Source organism: Dendrobates tinctorius, unplaced genomic scaffold (genome assembly GCF_039654945.1).
Source record: "Dendrobates tinctorius isolate UK_male_01 unplaced genomic scaffold, ASM3965494v1 ptg000151l, whole genome shotgun sequence".
NCBI lineage: Eukaryota > Metazoa > Chordata > Amphibia > Anura > Dendrobatidae > Dendrobates > Dendrobates tinctorius.
This window is the reverse complement of record NW_027361818.1, coordinates 28,630,762-28,656,641: the sequence shown is the minus strand read 5'-3', so window position 1 is coordinate 28,656,641 and position 25,880 is coordinate 28,630,762. Positions and strand designations below refer to the sequence as shown.

The window sequence follows — 25,880 nt, the reverse complement described above, 5'->3', positions numbered from 1 at the left end:
TTGTACTGCTGCTGATCTTAAATATGTGCCACATAGAATCTAGAGAACAGGAATCCTTTATGTCTCTGTGTGTGCTGTCTATGGGAGACATCATAGCATCTAAATGCCATTAACTGGCTCAGAGACAACTGACAATTAATGATAGAGTCTGCAGTGAGGATAGCTGGTGAAAAAAATCTGGATATAAGTCACATAATTTCAAGAAATATTTCAATTATTCCACCTATAACAATTTATTCTGAAATGACAGCTAAACTCTAACATCTAATTTCATGCAAATTAACTTTATTAATTCTTATTATCATTAGATATGATTATGATGAAAGTATACAACCTTGTTTCCCAAGCAAGGTTTTATTGACCTGGGTGTTCCTCAGAACCTACTGTTATTATGGGTCCCTCAGAGATGATATTTTTATTATAGTACGGGGAGGAAAGTTGTATGAGTTCCTCGTTATGATAACTTATTGTCTGTGGTTCTTAGAAGATCATAAAAAAATTTCCTCCATAGAAATGCTTCTATGCTAAGTCACCCAATCAGTTTCCTCATTGTCTCCTTGATGTCTTTATTTCTTAGACTGTATATTATTGGATTCAGCAATGGTGTCACCACAGTATAGAAGAGGGAGACCAACTTGTTAATAGTTAAAGAATCTCCTTTTGTGGGAATCATATAAATAGTGATCAATGTCCCATAGAAAATGGAAACGACGGTCAGATGAGAACTACAGGTGGAGAAAACTTTCCTCTTCTGCAGATCGGATGAGAGGCTGAGGATGGTGTTCACTATGCATCCATAAGACGTTACCGTCATGACAGAGGGTAACATTATGACAAAAACACTCAAATAGAAAGCCTCCATCTCTACTGTCAATGTTTCTGAACAAGTTTTATCAATGGGGCAAAATCACAAAAGAAATGGTCGATGACATTTGGTCCACAGAATTCCAGTCCTAAAAGGGAGAAAGTAGTTACAAGGATAAGTGAAGCCCCCAAAATCCACAAAATCAGGATCATTTTTAAAATTAAGGCAAAATTCATGATTGTGGTATAGCGGAGAGGGTTACAGATAGCCAGATACCTATCGTAAGCCATTACTGCGAGTACAAGGCACTCAATGGTCTCGGAGAATCCAAAGATATAAAACTGGAAGATGCAACCAGAAAAAGACAAGATCAATCCATCATTAAGTACACAGGCAAGAGTGTTAGGAACTATATCTGTGGTGAGCAAAATGTCAGACATGGACAGTTGTGTGAGGAACACGTACATGGGAGTGTGGAGGGTCCTGGTCATGGACACCAGGGCGATGATCAAGAGATTGCCACATATCGTCACACAGTAAACCACAAGGAGCAGAATGAAGAGAAGGATCTTCAAATTCTGCATATTTGTGAAGCCAAGAAGAAATATTTCATTTACTGTGGTGTAGTTTCTATTATCCATTGCAAGGAAAACTAGTCGTTACATGACTCATTGACAGATGCATCTGACGCGTCCCAGGGGCCGTGGGATACTCGGCACCGGCCAGTCATCTTAAAGGGATGTGTCACAGTGGCAGTGACCCAGTCCATGGCCCCAGGCGGTCATGTAAAAGTGGAGTATTGATTAGGGATAAAGTTTATGTAGTGATTCATGACGCCAGTTGAAGTGTTCGACTCTAGTATAGCTGGTACTGCAGATGATCCCTGAGGGAGTAGATGTGATGGCAGTGCAGATGTTTAACCCTCTCCAACCAGGGCTGGCCCCCAGAGATTGTGATGGAAATAGAAGGCACTGAGTAATAAGGCAGGAGACAAGGAAAGTCACTTTATCATTTACTGTAGTTCAGGTGCAGTTCAGAGGAGACATTACAACTCTCACCAGGTTATAGTCTGCTCTGCAGAATGGGAGTTATCCTTCACTCTGCTGTGACTTGGTGTAAGCTTCCTGCTATACTAATCCCTTCAGGGACCAAGGCTTCCCAGAGTTTGGAACTTCTAGTATAGCCTCCACTCACTGTGTTTTCCTCCTCGGGCAACTTGCGGCTTGGATCCTGTGTGAAGCTCAAATTCCTTCTTGCACAATCCTCACTGATCCTAGTTTGCTGCTGTAATCCTGGGGAAAACACTGCGCTGTTGGTTGTATAAACTCACACAGTCTCTCAGCTTACCACCCTGCTCTGAAAGCATGGATGGCCTATGGGCTGATTCCCTGATTCGTCTTAGCTCTACTCCTGAGGGAGCACATGTCATCATGGCTTCCAGGATCGTTCTTCTCCTTCTTCTTCACTACTGAAACAACAACTCTCAACTCCTCCCCCTCCCAGTTAGGGTATGTCTGCAAAGCTCTAAGCTTCAGACAAGTAAGGGAGTGAGGTGAATTGTGTGTGTTGTGGTCTCTTGCAGAGAAAGCATAACTCCCATTGTTCACAAAACACATACAAAATAGTACATATTTAACCCTTTTGAGGCAGTAAAGACACAGGGCGCCACACATCTGTGTAGAAGTGTCATAGATCCTTGGTGGCGGGGCTGCATTCATGAAGCTGGTTACTAATTACTTTCATTGAGTGAATGGAAATATGGTGACCTAAAAAGACTTAACTGTTACAGATGCATCTGAACAAACAAGAATGACAGTAGCATCATTTTAATGTGGTTTTAGCTGAGCTGTGCTCATGCGTTACAAATTAAAGACACAAGTTATGGTTACAAAATTCTGCCAGCTTGGCATCCATAGCACCTAATTTTCCTATTTTGCTGATGTTTGCTGACATTAAGACAATACAGGGTGAGGGTAAAACAATGTAGCAATAATTGAATCACCAAACAGACAATAACATATAGAACAGTCCCAGCTAAATGCCCATGATGGTGCAAAATTACAGAGTCTCACCCTTCCCCTGACTTGACTCTGGGGATTCCAGGGCCAACTTCCCCCCTCTTTTGACAGGTACCCACAGAGAGGAGGTAATGATAATCTTAGGAAGCTGACACTCCATTGAGGTACACGGCCAGTTGACCGGATGGTCGCAACCTGGCTTTTATGAACGTCTCCATGGAGCCAGGTGACCAATGGGTCCCAATGCTGGCTTCTCCAAATGTATCCATGGGTTCTGCGATGGTCAGTGGAGAAGATCTGTATCCTTTCAGCTGGGCTGTGATCCGCTAAGCTGACAACCTGTAGGATGTCAAATTTGTGTCCCTCTTGATGGGCCATGTTGCCCTGGTAGAGTGTTCCTTTAAGGAGTTATAGTGCCCTGGCTGTTGTTCTGTCAAGTCACTCAGATTTTTCTTGCAGTTATAAATCCCCTTGTATAACCACATTTGTGGCACAAGTCCATGCCCTCATCAACTCCCGCCTTGACTACTGCAACCTCCTGCTCTGTGGCCTCCTCTCTAACACTCTCATACCCCTCCAATCAATTCTAAATTCTGCTGCCCGACTAATCCACCTGTCCCCCTGCTATTCCCCGGCCTCTCCTCAATCCCTGCATTGATTCCCCATTACCCAAAGACTCCAGTAAAAAACCCTAACCATGACATACAAAGCCATCCATAACCTGTGTCCTCCATACATCTGTGACCTCGTCTCCCGGTCCTTACCTGCATGCAACCTCTGATCCTCACAAGATCTCCTTCTCTACTCCCCTCTTATCTTCTCTTCCCACAATCGCATACAAGATTTCTCCTGCGCTTTATCCCTACTCTGGAACTCTCTACCACAACATATCAGACTCTCACCTACCATGGAAACCTTCAAAAAGAACCTGAAGACCTACCTCTTCCGACAAGCCTACAACCTGCAGTAACCACCGATCCACCAAAATGCTGCACAACCAGCTCTACCTTTGCCTACTGTATCCTCACCCACCCCTTGTAGATTGTGAGCCCTTGCAGGCAGGGTCCTCTCTTATCCAGTACCAGTCGTGACTTGTATTGTTTAAGATTACTGTACTTGTATTTATTATTTATACCCCTCCTCACATGTAAAGCATCATGGAATAAATGGCGCTATAATAATAAATAATAATAATAATAATAGTAATAATAATAAAGTCATCATCCACAGGTCAGGGTGAGGTTGAATGTGTTTAACTCTCATTGTTTGAGTATTTAATCAATTTGCAAAGTTTGTCCTTCTTATTTGCAGGAAAACAAATTAGCTGACCTGGTACAATGTGTAATCAACATATTAACAAACTATTGTTTAATTACCTTGCACCCCTGTAATCCAAGATAACAACACAATATGCTGTAGCAAACATCAACTCAAGGCTCACGCAAACAATAGTATGTGTTTATTGACCAACCAAAGAAAAACACAAATTAAAAAGTCTATAATTAAGATAATAGTCTATGACTCCTGGCCTACTGAAAATAGACATCTGGATAATTAAGATTAAATGCCATGTTGTCACACAATGTCATGCCATTGACTGCTTCCATTTATCTTTCTTCTTGATACCTCAGATAAAAAAAAAAAATCAGAGAGGCAGTGGGAAGAGAAAGCCACAATTGTAGCATAAGACAACAAAAAGTATGAATAGTACTAAAAACCACAAAAAATCTGAACAAAATCTGCCTGGTAATAACAGAAAATAAGACTAAAATGACTACACGAATAAGAACAATAATAAACAGTAATATAACGGACCTGCTGAATACTGCGCTTTATATAATGAACAGAAATGGTAGCAATTCGAAACAAAGAACATGAAGGGGTGAATATGAACGTTCTTTATAGCTTATATGTAAATGCCATGGAGAATAGTCTCAATGCTCTTGCATACAACAGAGATTACACTAATAAATGAGAGAGGTAAAAACAAGACAAAGAATCATTATTCTTATTATAACTTCCTGGGATGAAGGAATACATGTTTAATTTCACAATTATTTTTCAAAAATAAAATACTATTTATGAGATAGAGACAAGTATAGTGGGCAGCCAATACTGGTAATTAGCGATAAACAAATGTTTTGAAATTCAAATTCAACAACTTTGCAGAATTTCCACCTAAAAATTACATTTGTGGCAAATAAATCTGAGCAAATCACCTAAATAAAAAACCTCTAAATGTTTGGAAAGTATGTTTAGAGCACTGTAAGTTCACATTGGAGGCAATTGAAAGTATTTTGAAGTTTGTGTCGCAACAACAGCCTTTTTAATGTTCAAAAGACTAAATCCAATCAGGTTGGGGACAAACGAATGGTAACCAGAGGTGACCAACAGCTTATTTAACAGCACACTACAATGTCAGATGTTGTATAAACAGTCTAAAAATTATCAGTTTTAATGCATACATTAATGTTGGTTATGGTGGTGCAAATGGAAGAAATTGCGGCATTTTCACATAGTTGAGTGCAACTTTTTTTCCTGTTTAGGGAGGTATAAAGAGTTTGTAGTTTACTTAATGAATAGATAGGTTTTATTTTCGAAACCATCCAAAAATGATCCATCTAATAAGGAGATAAAAGAGATGTACTGTACTGTTTTGAATATGATAGCCACATAAAACAAAACAGTAAGCAATTATAAAATGTTAAGCTTTCCACGATCGAGGCAGATACCCTACTCCACTGTGGTGTGACAAATCTACCCAGTCACAATGAATACCCTCTCTGACAAAACTCTGGAGCTTGGGCAAAGCAGTATTCCAAAAGCAATATGGACCAGTTCTTGCCGCTAATCCAATTTGTTGATCAAGAAATCTAAGAAATTGAGGCTCAGGGTATCTGTATAAAAAAGAAAGTCTAGGTGCGATTGAACCTGACTGTTCAGATGATGCCTCTGTGTTTTCTGATGAGCACTTGGTTGTCATAATGGCAGAACAAAAATCTACTCCATCATATCTTACATATTATCAGTAATTTTTTGCTGCTGCCTTGGCTACTTGTCATAGTCCTAACAATGGCACGGGCGGGGGAAATGTTGTGCCTGCATGGTTCTCAGAGGGCTTGCTGGTTATTCATGCAGTGAAAGGCATTTGCTCAGTGATAATTTTGAAGATCAGGTAACCCATCTTATTCTGGCAGAAAACCAATTTAGACTTTATTTCTGAACCTGGGAAAAAGTCTACCATTTTGCTTTAGCAAGGGTCCAAGAGTTGGCTAAACAATAGTCATTGATTTGTTGCATGTTAACAAAACGCCTGTCCTCCAAAAATTTGTTGCAGCATACAGTGTTCCATGCCCACCATGGGCCCCATAGTTTCATTATTATAACCTCAATACAGGTGAAGTGGACCTTCAGGGTCCCCAACAGAAACAGGATGATGCCAAACAAGTGCAAATTGATGTTCTTTCTCCATCTCCTCTTTCATGATAATTAAGGTACTTTCAAGGATAAATTTTAGCAAAATTACATCACTGATTCCACAAGTGTCACTATTGGCAAATTTGTTTGATTCTTCAAAGGGCGACTGTAAGCGACACATATCTCACATTAGCTGCCAATGTTGAATCTTTAAATAACTTGTGTTAAAGTTTCAGGATTATGTAGTTTATTTCTCTTAAAAAAAGGAGTAAAAAACAATATAAAAAGCCCGAGCGCCTATACAAAATTGAATGGGATCAGAAAACCTAGGTAGAGTCATGACCAAACAAGCACATATGTTACGATCGCAGACGCAGCGTGGCTTACCAGCCAGAGCTCCCATGTCGTCGAACTATAACAATGACGGGGTATGCATCCCAGGAGATCGTGGAATGTGGACGCACTGGACCACAGGGGGGACCCAGGCCTACCCGGACTAGGTATGGGTAGCGACCGGAGTCTGTGGCAGCTGAGCTTGTAGACAGGATGGCCATATGCATGATTAAAAGACACCACACCACTTCAGGTAAGAAGAAAGATAAAGTTTACCGAAATAAAGCAAAAGACATGTAAACACCAGGTTCCGGAATATGCACATCACGAAGGTAACACATTTCTGGTTGATAGGCGAAGCAAGATGTTGTCACGGGTTGACACAGTCCAGGGTCATTTGGTACAGGCATACTAGGATGGCCTCTCTCTCAGGCCTCAGGCGTAGCACAGGCACAGCAGGAGAACGTCAGACACCGACCTCAGACTAGCTCCAGATGGTGGCAAGAGGGCATCACGGGTTGACGCAGTCCAGGGTTGTTTGGCACGGGCATACTAGGATGGCCTCTCTCTTGGACCTCGGGCGTAGCACAGGCTCAGCAGGAGAACATCAGACACCGACCTCAGGCAGACTTCAGATGATGGCTAGGGTCATCATGGGTTAATGCAATCCAGGGTTATCTGGCTCAGGCATACTAGGATGGCTTCTCTATCAGGCCTTAGGCGTAGCAACGAGCACACAGCAGGAGAGCATCAGTCACCGACCTTAGGCAGCCTTCAGACAATGGCAGGAGCCATCACGGGTAAGACCCCAGGGAACCGGCAGGACATCAGAACAAAAGCAAGACTCAGATAGCACAGGTCCAGGAGCGTTGGCACTACAGTTCCGGGCATCGGCTGGTCAGGTCCAAGACTCACTGGCGGGACCGTCACCGTGGAACAGAGCTGGAGACTCCCAGAAACCATGGAGAAGGATTCCATCCAGCAAGACGAAAGGGACCAGCTGAAGAGCACAACTTGGACCATCAGAACCATGGACTGGAAATCCGGACTCAGGTAGGACATCGGAACACGGGCTGGACATTAGGAACACGGGCTGGACATCAGGAACATGGGCTGTAAATCAGGGCAACAAGTCATAGGCAGGAAATCTGGACATCAGGCTGACATCAGGTGGACATCAGGACACCAGGTGGACATCTGGTCTAAGGCAGGACATCTGGACACTGGCATGGGACTCCAGACATCGGGCAGGGAAGGATAGGATCCGGACATCTGGCGGAGGACATCAGGCACAGCACATCTGGAAGTGGTCGTCAGACACCGAACATTAAGCTGTGGTCATCAGGCTCCGGACATAAGGCCACAGTCATCAGGCTCCGGACATCTGGCAGCGACCTAAAAAGGAGATCAAGCGGTCTGGTGCAAGCCCTGCCGGGTTGAGCTGGAGCCGGGCGGGGATTGCACCGAATAACAAGCTGAGCATACAGTAGCAGAAACTCAGCAGACACACCGGACTCCTACTTCCAAGATGAACCCAGGTTAGATCTCAGAAAGTCAGATACCAAAGAGTCATAGTCATGGACACAGGGTTCAGGACACAGAAGGACTTCAGGAATATAACACAGCAGGAATCAGGACTAGGACTTCCTAACACAGCAGGAATCAGGACTAGGACTTCATAACACAGCAGGAATCAGGACTAGGACTTTGGTACATAAACAAGATAAGTCCAGGAACTCAGACATCAGCTGTCCCAAAGCTGATAACAGACTGAACAGAAAGAGATCTCGGAATTCTGCCCCCAGAGCAGACGAAAGACAGGCATCAGCTCACCTGGAACTGCAGGCAGACAAGACAGGTGCTGAACATCAAACAGACATAGCAAGACTCAGAAACTTGAAGCAAAGCTCTGAAAACGCCCCACAGGGCAGGGGAGCATTATATAGGCCTCACAGCGATAGGCTGGAGCAGCAATTCCAGCACGCACTCATTCCTCATAAAAGCAGGAAAGGTGTGACAGGGTGCACCCTAAGCACAGCCAGACACAATTCAGCATAGCTTAGGACACCTGGCACGGCTGCAAGTCTGAACACATGTGGTGAGTCATGCACACTGCAGAGAACTTTGTAACACACGGATAGCTTTCCACAGTGGTAGCCAGGGACCACACAAACGGGTGGTCATGCAGCGCAGCGGAGCCGCACATGCGTGTATGGCTATGCAGCGGAGGCGGGAACTGAGCAGCATTCACACAGGTAACTGACAAAAGCATTCCAGCTCATTAGAGGGAAAGGAGTGAAGAGTTAAAGCAGAGATATACAGAGTAACACCATGAAACAAGGTCCAAACTCAGCGGCGTTACAGTATCCCCTCTTCAGGCCCTCTCTTCTGAAGACCCAAGCAAAAAAAACTTCCCCAGAAAATTCACTTGGGCTTGGCGGATAAACACACAGTTCACACAGTAGCAGCAGAGTCCAAGGCTAAAAATATTCCATTCGCAGACCGTGTGGGGAATAGAGCAATCAAGTCTACTTACTACGTGGGATCCGAGCCTTCTAATCTGCTCACCAGGCGGGGCTCGATAATGTCCTGCAGTCTTTATAGGCTCAGCAGAGTCCATGGCCAGAGCTTACTGTTACGATCGCGGACGCAGCGTGGTGTTATGAATGAGTCACCGTAGGAGGCAAAAACAGAAATACTAGCTAAGTCCAGAAAACCAGAGAAGTTGGCAGCTATCGGATTGCAGACCTCTGAACCTATCAACAACAACTAGCAGTAGCCGTGGGGGGTTTCTACGGTGCCCTAGACCCCTCGATCACAGCCAGAGAACTAAATAGCCTAAAGACAGAAAGGGAAATCTAAACTGTCCCAGAGCAGACCCCAAAGCAATAGGCAGCCCCCAACATATAATGACGGTGAAGCAAGATGAAAAAACACTCACACAGATAGAAAGATAGGCTGAGCAAATGATGGGGCCCAAGCTAACTAAATAGGAAAGGATAGAAAAGCTGCTGTCTGCAATCCGCCAAAACCCTATCAAAACAAGAGCCAACAGACTGATAGGGAAAAAAGCCCTGAAGACGCTAGGCTTCAAAAAGACTATATCAGTACTCAGGTATTTTCTGAAGACAGAGCAAAAAGGAATTCAGCTCACCCCAGCAGGGAATGGCAGAAATCCAGAAAAACAAGGCAAAACCAAACCAAAACACAAATGCAAAAAGCAGAGCAGAAAACTTAGCTATTGAGGAGCAGGAATCAGACTGGTCTCCTAGAATCCCACAGAGAGATCACCAGCAAGGCAGAAGGGCGTCGGCTGCCTTATATCCAGTCAGCAATTCCAGTCACCCAGTCATCATCATCCTGCTCAGGTGCTTGGTAATCAGTCTCACTACCTTCCTTCACCAGAAGAGGGAGTTCATCAGACCTCAATGGTGAAGGGGAAAATGAACTCACAACAGCGTGGCTTACCAGCCAGCGCTCCCATGTTGTCGAACTATAATGATGACAGGGTATGCGTCCCAGGTGATTGTGGAATGTGGACCCACTGGACCACAGGGGGGGACCCGGGCCTACCCAGACTAGGGATGAGTAGCGACCGGAGTCTGTGGCAGCTGAGCTTGTGGACAAGATGGCCATATGCAGGACTAAAAGACACCACACAACTTCAGGTATGAAGAAGGATAAAGTTTACCGAAAAAAAACAAAAGACATGTAAACACCTGGTTCCGGAATATGCACATCATGAAGGTAACACATATCAGGTTGACAGGCGAAGCAAGAGTTCGTCACGGGTTGACACAGTCCAAGGTCATTTGGCACAGGCATACTAGGATGGCCTCTCCCTCAGGCCTCAGACGTAGCACAGGCACAGCAGGAGAATGTCAGACACCGACCTCAGACTAGCTTCAGATGGTGGCAAGAGGGCATCACGGGTTGACGCAGTCCAGGGTTGTCTGGCACGGGCATGCTAGGATGGCCTCTCTCTTGGACCTCGGGCGTAGCACAGGCTCAGCAGGAGAGCATCAGACACCGACCTCAGGCAGACTTCAGATGATGGCTAGGGTCATCATGGGTTAATGCAATCCAGGGTTATCTGGCTCAGGCATACTAGGATGGCCTCTCTCTCAGGCCTCAGGCGTAGCACTGGCATAGCAGGAGAGCATCAGTCACCGACCTCAGGCAGCCTTCAGACAACGGCAGGAGCCATCACGGGCAAGACATTAGGACTTTGGTACCAACAAATAAACAGGATAAGTCCAGGAACGCAGACATTAGCTGTCCCAAAGCTGACAACAGACTGAACAGAAACAGATCTGGGAATTCTGCCCCCCAGAGCAGGCGAAAGACAGGCATCAGCTCACCTGGAACTGCAGGGAGACAAAACAGGTGCTGAGCATCAAGACTCAGAAACTTGAAGCAAAGCTCTGGCAATGCCCCACAGGGCAGGGGAGCTTTATATAGAAGCTGCCTCACAGCGATAGGCTGGAGCAGCAATTCTAGCACACACTCATTCCTCATAAAAGCAAGGAAGGTGTGACCGCGCGCACCCTAAGCACAGCCAGACACAAATCAGCATAACTCAAATTAACCTGATTTTGAAGCAATACCACAAAAAACACGTAAAAATATATATATATATAACAATAAATAATAAAATGGTTATAATTCCATTAATATACCTTTTTCAACGTGTATAAGTGTGTGCCACTGGAAGAATGGTAGACCATTCGAGAAAAGATTTGTAAACCGAATCAAAAGAAAGACCCGAATTTTTGGTCAAAAAATGTAAAAATTAAAAATTAAATAAAATATATAGATAATAAAAAAGTCATAAAACATATATAAGATTAAAATACCTTTATTGAGTAATAGTAATACAAATACATATAAAAAAGATGTGTGCTCAAAAGAATTTTATATACACCTATATAGGTTACTAAAGCACAGCGTTCCCCATTAATAAACAACTATATTTTATCCCTCTATACATTGGCTCCTTAAAGGGGTGACATAGAATATACGGAGCCCATATAGGCTCAAACAAGTGTCTGTGCATAGAACCATGTGGTGATGCAAAACAGTCAACAAAGAGAGGAACCAATGTGATGGTATAAAGTGCAAAAAGTGCAAAATCCAAAAATAAAAAGGTGAGTGTGGGAGAAAAGAGGGAAGAATAGAGGGTATATACCTTGGAGGAACGCTGCTAGATGAGCTACACAGGCCCGACGTACGTTTCGGAATGAATCCTTCGTCAGGGGGTGGAGTGTATAATCACAGATCTCCCTAAATACTCCTGTGCAAATAACATGTGGGAGGATTAAACCTATCACGGCGCGCGCGCCGCCATATTGGCCGGAACATGGACCCGCCCTCCCGTCACGTGACCGGTAACCTAGTAACAGGATGCCAGACACAGACGTAGGAATAGGGAAGCCGGAACTCAGGCTGCGCGTGCGCACAGGCCATCCACTCACATGGTATAAGCACGCCTCCAAATGTGGAAGGGTGACTGGATTAAGCGGCGCATGCGTAGCCAGCAAAACAAGAGGTACCCGACCATGTCCGAGAAGCCCAAAACGGGATTCCGATGCATGTGTCGAGAAGCACCGAGTCCCTGGCCGCGCAAGCGCACATCCAGTTCCCAAACACATAGGCTAAAAAATATATATGAAAACAAAGTAGAAAAATGAACATAGACTCCGGAAAAGAAATTTTTTAACAAAAGAGTATATATATGTATACTTACAAAAAAGCATAGCAATAAATATATAGAAACCACATAATAGAAATATATCCATATGTAGCTGGACTACTTCAATCGAAGAATACCGTATAAAAATCCATATACAAATAATAATAGAATGACAGCATGTATAAAAATAATATGTTATCACATATTATATAATGGTGTATAGTACATACATTAGAGGTGTCAGGAATGGGTTATCATTCAAGAGTACAAAAACAAGGAAAAGGAAAAAGAAGAAGAAAAATAATAAAGGATATAGAAAAATATGTAATATTTATAATAGTAAAACAATAATAGTAATAAAAAAAAAAAAAATAAAAATAATAATAATAAATAATAATTAATATAATGAATACACAATGAATAAATAATTAATTAAATAAATAAATAAATCTTCTTCCATGGATTTGCACTGGACATGATGGACAGTCACAGGTATGTATTTCTTCATGCATCAAATAATTCCGGATCGTCTTTCATCACTCAAACCATAAGAAGGGAAGAAACATAGTTCCTTAACAAAAGAAATAAAAAATATTAGTAAGACATAAAGGAAAGGAGGGGTAAAAAGGGGGAGAAGGGTAAGGCAAGGGGGTCCACAAAATTAAAAAATTAAAAAATAACAAAAATGAAAAATATAAAAAAATAAGAATAATAATATATTACAGTTTACAGAAAAGGCGCAAAGCTAAGATTTTCGTTAAGACCTAGAGGTGAGACTGTTTTGAGGCTCCAAATCCACTTAGCTTCCAACCGTGCTAAAGGGGCACTTATTCTACCACCTCTAATGTTTGGTTTTACCATATCAATGCCAATTATCCTCAATTCGTTGGCGTTGCAGTTGTGGAAAAGTTTAAAATGTTTCGGTATAGTTTTCAATATATTTATATCCTCAATTTCCTTTGCCGCTAAAATTCCCAAAACATGTTCCCGAACCCTTACCTTTAGTTGACGGGTTGTTAATCCAACGTAGATTAGGGAACAGGGACAGGTGGCATAGTAGACAACCGCTTTGGTTGTACAAGTTATTGTATGAGTGACGAAGGATTCATTCCGAAACGTACGTCGGGCCTGTGTAGCTCATCTAGCAGCGTTCCTCCAAGGTATATACCCTCTATTCTTCCCTCTTTTCTCCCACACTCACCTTTTTATTTTTGGATTTTGCACTTTTTGCACTTTATACCATCACATTGGTTCCTCTCTTTGTTGACTGTTTTGCATCACCACATAGTTCTATGCACAGACACTTGTTTGAGCCTATATGGGCTCCGTATATTCTATGTCACCCCTTTAAGGAGCCAATGTATAGAGGGATAAAATATAGTTGTTTATTAATGGGGAACGCTGTGCTTTATTAACCTATATAGGTGTATATAAAATTCTTTTGAGCACACATCTTTTTTATATGTATTTGTATTACTATTACTCAATAAAGGTATTTTAATCTTATATATGTTTTATGACTTTTTTATTATCTATATATTTTATTTAATTTTTAATTTTTACATTTTTTGACCAAAAATTCGGGTCTTTCTTTTGATTCGGTTTACAAATCAGCATAGCAGAGTACACCTGGCACGGCTGCAAGTCTGAACACACTTGGTGAGTCATGCACACTGCAGAGAACTTTGCAACACGCGGATAGCTTTCCACAGCGGCAGCCAGGGACCGCACAAGCGGGAGGTCTTGCAGGGTAGCGGAGCCACACATGCATGTACAGCTACGCAGCAGAGGCGGGAACTGAGCAGCATCCACACAGGTAACTGACAACAGCATTCCTGCTCATTAGAGGGAAAAGAGCAAAGGGTTAATGCAGAGATATGTAGAGTAACGCAGTGAAACAAGGTCCAAACTCAGCAGTGTTACAACTTGCATCTGGCTGCTGTATTCAATTGGCGGGTGTACATGCCAAATTTTTTATGATCGAGCAATGAAGATGGTTAAAAATATTATTTGAAACAACGCGCACAACTCGGTAAAAACACTTGTGATTAAGTTTCAGAATTTGGGAGATTTCTCTTTAAAAAAAATTGATTCTCACAACACAGGGAATGCATAATTATTTGTACATGGAAGTCAGAGGTGTATTTGGAAGCAACATCTGCAATAAGTGGTTTAACACCAATCTTGTCACTGTGTGAAAAAAATAGATGAGCAACTTGGATTTATATTCACAGACTGATACTCTTAAGGCCCTTTTACATTTAGCGATGCACCAGCGATCCGACCAGCGATCCGACCCGGTCAGGATCGCTGGTGCATCGCTAAATGATCGCTAGTGAGCTGCCACGCAGAAAGATCTCACAGCGATGCAGCAGCGACGCAGCGCACAATACTCACCTTTCACACACAGCGATCCAGACGTCCTCCCGCCCCCGTCCAGCGTCGCTCGTCTCGCACAGCAGGAAGCCCAGCAGGAAGCGCCCGACGAGAAATGGAGCCGCCCGATCTCGCGCGATCAGCGATGGACAGCGGGGGAGCCGGTCGGAGGTAAGTATCACACATAGCGATATCGCTAGCAATATCCAGTGACGTTTTAGCGATATTGCTAGCGATATCACGATGTGTAAAACCCCCTTTACTCCCATTTTCAGTCTGGTTCATCAGCACTGAAGTAGGACACCACAATCACAGTAGGTCATTATCTATCACTATGCTGTGTGCGCTGAGCTCCTATCCCTACTGGATTCTTTGGCTGCCCCTAAGTCCCTGTAATGGCACCATTGAACGTCAGTGCTATAACATGTGATTGCATTGCAGCAGGACATTATGGGGAAGCATGCCCTACCACTAGCCTTAACTGAATTTTCAGCATGTGTGAAATTGTGCTAGGCTTTTATTTTTAATTGCATTTATCTTATTGGAGATTGTACAAATTCACATGAAGCCGTGGATTCTAGGAAATGTGACCTAAACTCGATCCCCCATGAATTGATCCACTCATCTCTACTGCTTTATTTCCTTAAAATTCCTTCTATATGCCTACTAGACTGCATAAAATTTGCTCTCCACAACACTAACACTAAAGATTTCAACAAGAAGACAGAAAAGATGTGGAATTATAGAAGTCATCAGATGGAGATGTTACTGATCTGCAAGTGATAAAAATTGGAAACACAACTTCTGGATTTCTTCAGTCTAGAGTAAAAAATCTGGCACATACAGCCTCATCTGCTGAGGTTATTGCTGGTCATCTGAGGAAGGTTGTGATGCTGAATGAACTTGGATAAAGCATTAGGATCCGCTGCTGTCGGTTCCTGTGTAATCACCAACTAATGATGTCCCAACAGTGGCGCAGATAGGGGTGGGAGGTGCCTGATCAACAATTGTAGTTAGTCAGTCTGCAAGCTGCTAGCCAGTCATTATGTCACAGTACCAGTCCAGTTCAACCCTTACCAGTAGAGTTGAGCGACTTTTGGTTTTTTAGGGTCGCGTTTCATTTTGTGAAACCCGACTTTTCCAAAAGTCGGGTCGAGCAAGATCGTCCGATTATAGGGAAAAGTCGGGGTCGTCCCGAAACACGAAACCCAATGTAAGTCAATGGGGAATAAAAGTCGGCAGTGAGAGGAGGACAGGAAACACACCTACAGTGCCCATTTGAATGCCAAAAGCATCAATTCTTCTTACTTAAGTTTGTCAACCTTAATTAACTTCATAATACAAGTTACGCACTGAAAAATGGGGGTTATTTGGCTACAGTTGTGGGGGGGGGGGGCTGGCTCCAGGTTTTCATGTGCCCTGGGCGAAAGAGCGCCCCTTTAACACATACCACAACTCATCACGCTCCGATACGGCAGAGAAATAGCGGTATAGTACAATGAGAAATACTTCACTTTTTACATCTCATGACGAGGCCCATCTATTTCTCCATACAGAATCATTGGTCCCATATAATGTTTGAAACAGTATGTGATGAGCTCCACATAATGCTACAGTATATGTTGGTCCCCATGGATGAAGCTCCACTGTCTTATGGGCCCAAATAATGCTCCAAACATAATGGGCCCCATTTCTAATGCTCTAGTGTATAATGGGCCCTGTAAATGCTGCTCCAGTGTCTGATGTCCACCTTTGGAATGTTCCAGTGTATGGTGGACACCATCTATCATTCTCCAGAGTATAGTGCTTCCCAAAAATTGCTGTCCCAACATTGAAAACAATCAAATAAGTCTCCTCGCTAGGGAATCCCTGTACTAGTCTGGACTCCTCGTCGTCCCCATCTTCCATCTCACTGCACAGTATTTCAACTTTGCAAGTGCTGTGATCCTGAGCAAGAAGGGGTGGCCCACTCATTGGCGACGGCACTGGCACAGGGCCCCTGATAGTACGGTGGTGTGTCTGATGGCGGGTGGGCCGAACCTGCACTTTCATCTGCAGCTTCCTCTTTGTCACCATATAAGATGGAACTGTATATGGGAAGGGTAACCTGAGTTTCATCAGGGTCAGATTCAGGCCGTGTAGCGTGCGAGGGGAATGTAGTGGTCTGGGTCAATGTACCAGCAGATTCATCGAGCAGTGGCTGGGCATCAGTGCACTTGTGTCGCCCCCAGGAGTACGGTCGCCACAGTGGCATTACCTTCCTCCTAGGGAGTGTGATGTCATGCTTGGGAGCAACGAAGGATCTCTCTAGCAGGTTAACTGATTGGGCGGCGTTATTCCCACGAGTCATGACCCTCCAAACAGCGTTCATGAAGGCAAAGTGTTTGTTTTACGTGGGCAGTATGGTTGCAAAGCTGAACCTTAAAGGAATGTCCAGAAGGGCACCACCAGGAGTGGAGCCTACGGTTAAATTCGACTCCACCTGGGAAACCTCAACCATGCCAGCTACAGAACAGATGCACACATTGCAAGCTTAATTCCCTTAACGAACGAGACTCCGTCATGCCCCGCGGTCCGAGTCTGGCTTACTAGAGGGACACGTGAGGCTCTGGCACATGAGATTGGCCAATAACTGGTGTGTCATGCCCTTACATGTCCGTGGCTGCATGTGCGCTACACTGAAAAGGCCAGCGTTTGTCGCTTAGATAACCCGCTGAACAACGTTAGTGATGGGGATCACTGATTACAATTATTACCCGCGAACAATGATTTCCCAGTAAGTGCAGGTCAACCGCAGTTCCGGAATTAGGCCTAACCGTCATTCCTGAAAAAATGAAAAACTTACGTGTGCAAACCACAGGTGCTGTAGCTTGCTTAACAGCTCGCCAGCTGTTCTCACGCCCAGTATGGATTACACGTGATTGCACAAAGGTGAGAAAGGGTACCGTATCCCCAGATAACATGTATGGATAGCGTACACATTCAAAATATATGTCCATACATCAGGAGGCAGGCTCAGACGGTGTTAGGCCCAGTATGGATTGCACGTGATTGCACAAAGGTTAGAAAGGGTACCGTTTCCCCAGATAACATGTATGGATAGCGTACACATTCAAAATATATGTCTATACATCAGGAGGCAGGCTCAGACGGTGTTAGGCCCAGTATGGATTGCACGTGATTGCACAAAGGTGAGAAAGGGTACCGTATCCCCAGATAACATGTATGGATAGCGTACACATTCAAAATATATGTCTATACATCAGGAGGCAGGCTCAGACGGTGTTAGGCCCAGTATGGATTGCACGTGATTGCACAAAGGTGAGAAAGGGTACCGTATCTCCAGATAACATGTATGGATAGTGTACACATTCAAAATATATGTCTATACATCAGGAGGCAGGCTCAGACGGTGTTAGGCCCAGTATGGATTGCACTTGATTGCACAAAGGTGAGAAAGGGTACCGTATCCCCAGATAACATGTATGGATAGCGTACACATTCAAAATATATGTCTATACATCAGGAGGCAGGCTCAAACGGTGTCTGGCACAGTATGGATTTGACGGCCCAGACTACACAGCGGAGGAGCAGGGAGAGGTAAAGATTGCAAATGCTGGGGCCCTGCCCAAGCAAGGGGGGGCCCATTCGTCGGCGTCGGTACTGGCACTGGGCCCCTCATAGTATGGCGGTGTGTCTGAATGCGGGTGTGCACCACCACCATCAGAGACACTTGATTGCACTATGAGGGACCCTGTGCCAGTGCCCGCGCCCAAGAGTCGGCCTACCCACCTGTCCAGGGCAACAGCACTCGCACGGTGTCGTGCGCTAGGTGGTGACCCCGGCCATGGGGGGGGGGCAGCACAGTTAGTGAGTTTTAGAAAGTGGCATATGTTGATGTTGGACATTCAGCTGATGCAAAAGGTGAAATAGGTCAAGTCCCAGGAAGAGGTGGACCAAAGCAAGCCATTTTTCTGTCACCCTATGTGTCATGAGGGGAAGGTGGGACAAAATCCTTGGAAACCCATGCGTGGTTCATTTTAATGAAGGTTAGATCATCCACATTTTGGGTTGACAGACGGGTCCTTTTTTCTGTCAGGATTGATCCAGCTGCACTGAAGACTCTTTCCGATAGCACACTTGCAGCTGGGCAAGCGAGCTCCTGTAAGGCATATTGTGCCAATTCAGGCCAGGTGTCCAGTTTAGCGGCCCAATAGTCAAAGGGGAATGACCTGTGTGGGAGAACATCGATATGGGAGGAAAAGTAGTTTGTAACCATAGTTGACAACTGCTGTCTCCTGTCACTTTCCATCGATGCAGTATTACCAGTTGTGTGAGCGGTACTTGAAAAATCAGTCCACAACATTGTCATGAAACCCCTGCCTCCAACGCCACTTCTGCTGTGTACACCACGAACACCTCTGCCAAGCTGACCCCGGCCCGTACGGCTCGTGTGAGAACCATCAACGCTGCTGTGTGCTGGGAATGCCTCAAGCAACCGATTTACCAGAGTTGCTTGTTTATTAGCCAATATTAGGTCAAGGTTCTCCTGTGGCATGATGTTTTGTAATTTGCCTTTATAGCGTGGATCCAGGATGCTGGCCAACCAGTAGTCGTCATTGTTCATCATTTTGGCAATGCGGGGGTCCCTTTTTAGGATCTGCAAGGCATAATCTGACATGTGGGAAAATGTTCCCGGTGTCAATGATGCACTGCGAGTGCTGGTTGGAGGAGCACTTTCTGGCAAATCCACATCCCTCCAGTCACGCACAAACCCTGTACCAGACCTAGCCACGCCAACATTTTCACTTGCCCCACGAGATGCATCCTCCTCCCCTAAGTAATCATCCCCATCATCCTCCTCCTCCTCTTCTTCCTCCACCTCGTCCAGGAGAGGTCCCTGAGCAGACAATGGCTGAATGTCATCAAGGATTCCCTCCTCCTCTTCCTCCTCATCAACATTGGCTGCAGAAGCCTGCTCCTTAAGGTGCGTCAAAGTTTCCATGAGCAGACGCATAAGTGGGATGCTCATGCTTAGGATGGCATCGTCTGCGCTTACCAGCCGTGTGCATTCCTCAAAACACTGAAGGACTTTACAGAGGTCTTTCAGCTTCGACCACTGCACACCTGTCAACTCCATGTCTGCTCTCAAAGTGCCTGGCCGTGTATCCTCCCACAAATGCATTATGGCCTGCCTCTGCTCGCACAGCCGCTCCACCATGTGCAGGGTGGAGTTCCACCTTGTTGCAATGTCGATAATGAGGCGGTGGTTGGGAAGGTGGAGCAATCGCTGCAGCTTCTGCATACGAACGGAGTGTACAGACGACCGGCGGATGTGCGCGCACAGTCTTCGCACCTTCTGGAGCAGGGCTGTTAATTCCGGATAATTTTTGAGGAAGTACTGCATCACCAGGTTCAAGGTGTGAGCCAAGCAAGGTATGTGGCTGAGTTTTGAAAGGGCTATGGCTGCCACAAAATTACGGCCGTTATCACTAACTACCTTGCCTGCCTCAAGATGTACACTGCCCAGCCATGACTCAGTTTGTCGCTTCAAGTACTCGGCCAGCACCTCGGCGGTGTGTCTGTCGCCCAAACACATCATCTGCAACACAGCCTGCTGACGCTTTCCACTAGCTGCTCGATAGGGGGACACATCGTGTGCAACAGTGGCAGCTGCAGATGGAGTGCTCGTACGACTGTGCTCTGTGGGCGAGCTTTCGCTTCTGGAGGAGGAGGAGGAGGGTCGAATGCCTACAGCCAAATGTTTCCTATACCGTGGGCTAGGCAGCACTGTCCCACCACTGCTGTCCCCTGTGGACCCTGCATCCACCACATTAACCCAGTGCGCAGTGATGGACACGTAACGGCCCTGGCCATGCCGACTGGACCATGCATCAGTTGTGAGGTGCACCTTTCCGCTCACAGACTGCTTGAGTGCATGGACAATGCGGTCTTTCACATGATGGTGGAGGGCTGGGATGACTTTACGAGAGAAGAAGTGGCGACTGGGTAGGTCATAGTGTGGTACTGCATAGGCCATGAGTTCGCGGAAAGCTGCGCTTTCCACCAACCGAAAGGGCATCATCTCAAACGAGATTAGTTTGGCAATGTGGGCGTTCAAACCCAGTATACGCGGATGAGAGACTGAGTACTTTCTTGACCTACTCATAGTGTCTGGGAGGGTGAGCTGGACTTGAGAGCTGCATATGGTGGAAGTAGCGGTGGACAGGGCGGACTGAGAGAGGGTTGATGATGGTGATGGAGTTGGTGTTCTTTCTGATGGCCTAGAATCAGTCTTTCGTTGATATAACAGTGGGATTCCCTGACTGCTGTGGCCTTGCAACGACACCTCAACATTTGCTGCTGTGCTAACCGGTGGGCTTACAGTGGGGGAAACAATGTAGCGTTGCTGACTACCTTCGTTGTGATTAGTTGCACATGTGGCACTTGAGGTTTGGTGTTGTGTCCACGCTTGCAAGTGCATGGTGTTTAAATGTCTAAGCATGCAACTGGTATTCAAATTTTTCAGATTTTTCCCTCGGCTAAAGGTCTTTGCGCACTTCTTACAGATAACCTTGGCCTGATCATGAGGATTTTGTTCAAAAAAGTGCCACACTGCACTCTTCCTACTTTGGCAGACATTTTGCGGCCTAGCACGCTGTGATCTTTTGACCCTCTGGACAAGCTGTCCAGCAACTCTTTTGATTTTTGGAACCTGTCTTTGGAGTGCTCCGGGCCTGCCAGATAATAGCTGTTGCGATGTCGATGTCTGCTGTGGATGCTCCTCATCTGAGCTATTGGAAGCAGCACCCTCTTCCCCCAATGGATGCCAATCTGGGTCAACAACTGGGTCATCCATCACCTCCTCTTCAATGTCATGTGCACCTTCCTCTGTGTCACCGTGTATGGTGGTATAGTGTGCGGGAAGGGGCACCTGAGTCTCATCAGGGTAAGAATCTGGCTCTGTACACTGCGAGGACAATGTAGTGCTCTGAGTGAATGTACAAGCAGAATCATCCATCAGCGGCTGTGCATCTGTGCACTCCATGTCAGATTCATCTTGGCCTGGGTAATTCACCATTTGGCTTGATAATCCAGGCATGGTATGTGAAAACAGCTCCATGGAGTAATCAGTAGTATGGCCTGCGTCATCCTTCAATCTTGGTTGGGGTGAAGGACACAAGGAAAGGTGTGGTTCATGAACATGAGCCTCCAATGACGACTCAGTGCTTTTACTTTTTACAACTGAAGAAGAGGAGGCGATAGAGCTGGAGGCTGAGTCAGCAATGTAAGACAAAACTTTTTCCAGATGCTCTGGCTTTAAAAGCGGTTTGCCAACTCCTAGAAAACTAAGCCTTCGAAGCCTTATGGAGCCAGACGATGACGCAGGCTCAACACCTCCTGCATTCGGTCCTATTTTGCTCTTGCCACTACCATCAGATCCAACACCATCATTACCTGCTGCCAACCCCCGCCCAATTCCACGGCCTCTTCCACCAGCCTTCCTCATTTTTGGTAGAAATGTAGAAAAAATCCAACAAACTATATAGTAATGTAAAACAAGGTACAAGGTGTCTATAGGACAGGGGAGATTTTGAATTTCTGCTCACACTAGTGGACACTGGACACTTTTGGATTGTGTGAGGCCCACTGAATATCTGAGCGCTATGTCACAGGCTCGATGGCACAGCTGTGACCAAAGTGACTAGAGGATAAGTGAGATTTTGAATTTCTGCACACACTTGTGGACACTGGACACTTTTGGATTGTGTGAGGCCCACTGAATATCTGAGCGCTATGTCACAGGCTCGATGGCACAGCTGTGACCAAAGTGACTAGAGGATAAGTGAGATTTTGAATTTCTGCTCACACTAGTGGACACTGGACACTTTTGGATTGTGTGAGGCCCACTGAATATCTGAGCGCTATGTCACAGGCTCAATGGCACAGCTGTGACCAAAATGACTAGAGGATAAGTGAGATTTTGAATTTCTGCACACACTTGTGGACACTGGACACTTTTGGATTGTGTGAGGCCCACTGAATATCTGAGCGCTATGTCACAGGCTCGATGGCACAGCTGTGACCAAAGTGACTAGAGGATAAGTGAGATTTTGAATTTCTGCAGACACTTGTGGACACTGGACACTTTTGGATTGTGTGAGGCCCACTGAATATCTGAGCGCTATGTCCCAGGCTCGATGGCACAGCTGTGACCAAAGTGACTAGAGGATAAGTGAGATTTTGAATTTCTGCAGACACTAGTGGACACTGGACACTTTTGGATTGTGTGAGGCCCACTGATTATCTGAGCGCTATGTCACAGGCTCGATGGCACAGCTGTGACCAAAGTGACTAGAGGATAAGTGAGATTTTGAATTTCTGCACACAATTGCGGACACTGGACACTTTTGGATTGTGTGAGGCCCACTGAATATCTGAGCGCTACGTCACAGGCTCAATGGCACAGCTGTGAACAAAGTGACTAGAGGATAAGTGAGATTTTGAATTTCTGCTCACACTAGTGGACACTGGACACTTTTGGATTGTGTGAGGCCCACTGAATATCTGAGCGCTATGTCACAGGCTCGATGGCACAGCTGTGACCAAAGTGACTAGAGGATAAGTGAGATTTTGAATTTCTGCAGACACTTGTGGACTCTGGACACTTTTGGATTGTGTGAGGCCCACTGAATATCTGAGCGCTATGTCACAGGCTCGATGGCACAGCTGTGACCAAAGTGACTAGAGGATAAGTGAGATTTTGAATTTCTGCAGACACTAGTGGACACTGGACACTTTTGGATTGTGTGAGGCCCACTGAATATCTGAGCGCTATGTCACAGGCTCGATGGCACAGCTGTGACCAAAGTGACTAGAGGATAAGTGAGATTTTGAATTTCTGCACACACTTGCGGACACTGGACACTTTTGGATTGAGTGAGGCCCACTGAATATCTGAGCGCTATGTCACAGGCTCGATGGCACAGCTGTGAACAAAGTGACTAGAGGATAAGTGAGATTTTGAATTTCTGCTCACACTAGTGGACACTGGACACTTTTGGATTGTGTGAGGCCCACTGAATATCTGAGCGCTATGTCACAGGCTCGATGGCACAGCTGTGACCAAAGTGACTAGAGGATAAGTGAGATTTTGAATTTCTGCAGACACTTGTGGACACTGGACACTTTTGGATTATGTGAGGCCCACTGAATATCTGAGCGCTATGTCACAGGCTCGATTGCACAGCTGTGACCAAAGTGACTAGAGGATAAGTGAGATTTTGAATTTCTGCAGACAATTGTGGACACTGGACACTTTTGGATTGTGTGAGGCCCACTGAATATCTGAGCTCTATGTCACAGGCTCGATGGCACAGCTGTGACCAAAGTGACTAGAGGATAAGTGAGATTTTGAATTTCTGCAGACACTTGTGGACACTGGACACTTTTGGATTGTGTGAGGCCCACTGAATATCTGAGCTCTATGTCACAGGCTCGATGGCACAGCTGTGACCAAAGTGACTAGAGGATAAGTGAGATTTTGAATTTCTGCAGACACTTGTGGACACTGGACACTTTTGGATTGTGTGAGGCCCACTGAATATCTGAGCGCTATGTCACAGGCTCGATGGCACAGCTGTGATCAAAGTGACTAGAGGATAAGTGAGATTTTGAATTTCTGCAGACACTTGTGGACACTGGACACTTTTGGATTGTGTGAGGCCCACTGAATATCTGAGCGCTATGTCACAGGCTCGATGGCACAGCTGTGACCAAAGTGACTAGAGGATAAGTGAGATTTTGAATTTCTGCTCACACTAGTGGACACTGGACACTTTTGGATTGCGTGAGGCCCACTGAATATCTGAGCGCTATGTCACAGGCTCGATGGCACAGCTGTGACCAAAGTGACTAGAGGATAAGTGAGATTTTGAATTTCTGCTCACACTTGTGGACACTGGAAACTTTTGGATTGTGTGAGGCCCACTGAATATCTGAGCGCTATGACACAGGCTCGATGGCACAGCTGTGACCAAAGTGACTAGAGGATAAGTGAGATTTTGAATTTCTGCAGACACTTGTGGACACTGGACACTTTTGAATTGTGTGAGGCCCACTGAATATCTGAGCGCTATGTCACAGGCTCGATGGCACAGCTGTGACCAAAGTGACTAGAGGATAAGTGAGATTTTGAATTTCTGCAGACACTAGTGGACACTGGACACTTTTGGATTGTGTGAGGCCCACTGAATATCTGAGCGCTATGTCACAGGCTCGATGGCACAGCTGTGACCAAAGTGACTAGAGGATAAGTGAGATTTTGAATTTCTGCAGACACTTGTGGACACTGGACACTTTTGGATTGTGTGAGGCCCACTGAATATCTGAGCGCTATGTCACAAGCTCGATGGCACAGCTGTGACCAAAGTGACTAGAGGATAAGTGAGATTTTGAATTTCTGCTCACACTAGTGGACACTGGACACTTTTGGATTGTGTGAGGCCCACTGAATATCTGAGCGCTATGTCACAGGCTCGATGGCACAGCTGTGACCAAAGTGACTAGAGGATAAGTGAGATTTTGAATTTCTGCAGACACTTGTGGACACTGGACACTTTTGGATTGTGTGAGGCCCACTGAATATCTGAGCGCTATGTCACAGGCTCGATGGCACAGCTGTGACCAAAGTGACTAGAGGATAAGTGAGATTTTGAATTTCTGCAGACACTTGTGGACACTGGACACTTTTGGATTGTGTGAGGCCCACTGAATATCTGAGCGCTATGTCACAGGCTCGATGGCACAGCTGTGACCAAAGTGACTAGAGGATAAGTGAGATTTTGAATTTCTGCAGACACTTGTGGACACTGGACACTTTTGGATTGTGTGAGGCCCACTGAATATCTGAGCGCTATGTCACAGGCTCGATGGCACAGCTGTGACCAAAGTGACTAGAGGATAAGTGAGATTTTGAATTTCTGCTCACACTAGTGGACACTGGACACTTTTGGATTGTGTGAGGCCCACTGAATATCTGAGCGCTATATCACAGGCTCGATGGCACAACTGTGACCAAAGTGACTAGAGGATAAGTGAGATTTTGAATTTCTGCAGACACTTGTGGACACTGGACACTTTTGGATTGTGTGAGGCCCACTGAATATCTGAGCGCTATGTCACAGGCTCGATGGCACAGCTGTGACCAAAGTGACTAGAGGATAAGTGAGATTTTGAA

At 45.2% G+C, this 25,880-nt stretch overlaps 1 pseudogene; it reads right to left on the bottom strand.

The window, feature by feature from the left end:
* Nucleotides 1–529: 529 nt before the first annotated feature.
* On the bottom strand, nt 530–1,446 carry LOC141050154 (olfactory receptor 11L1-like; annotated as a pseudogene).
* Nucleotides 1,447–25,880: the final 24,434 nt, after the last annotated feature.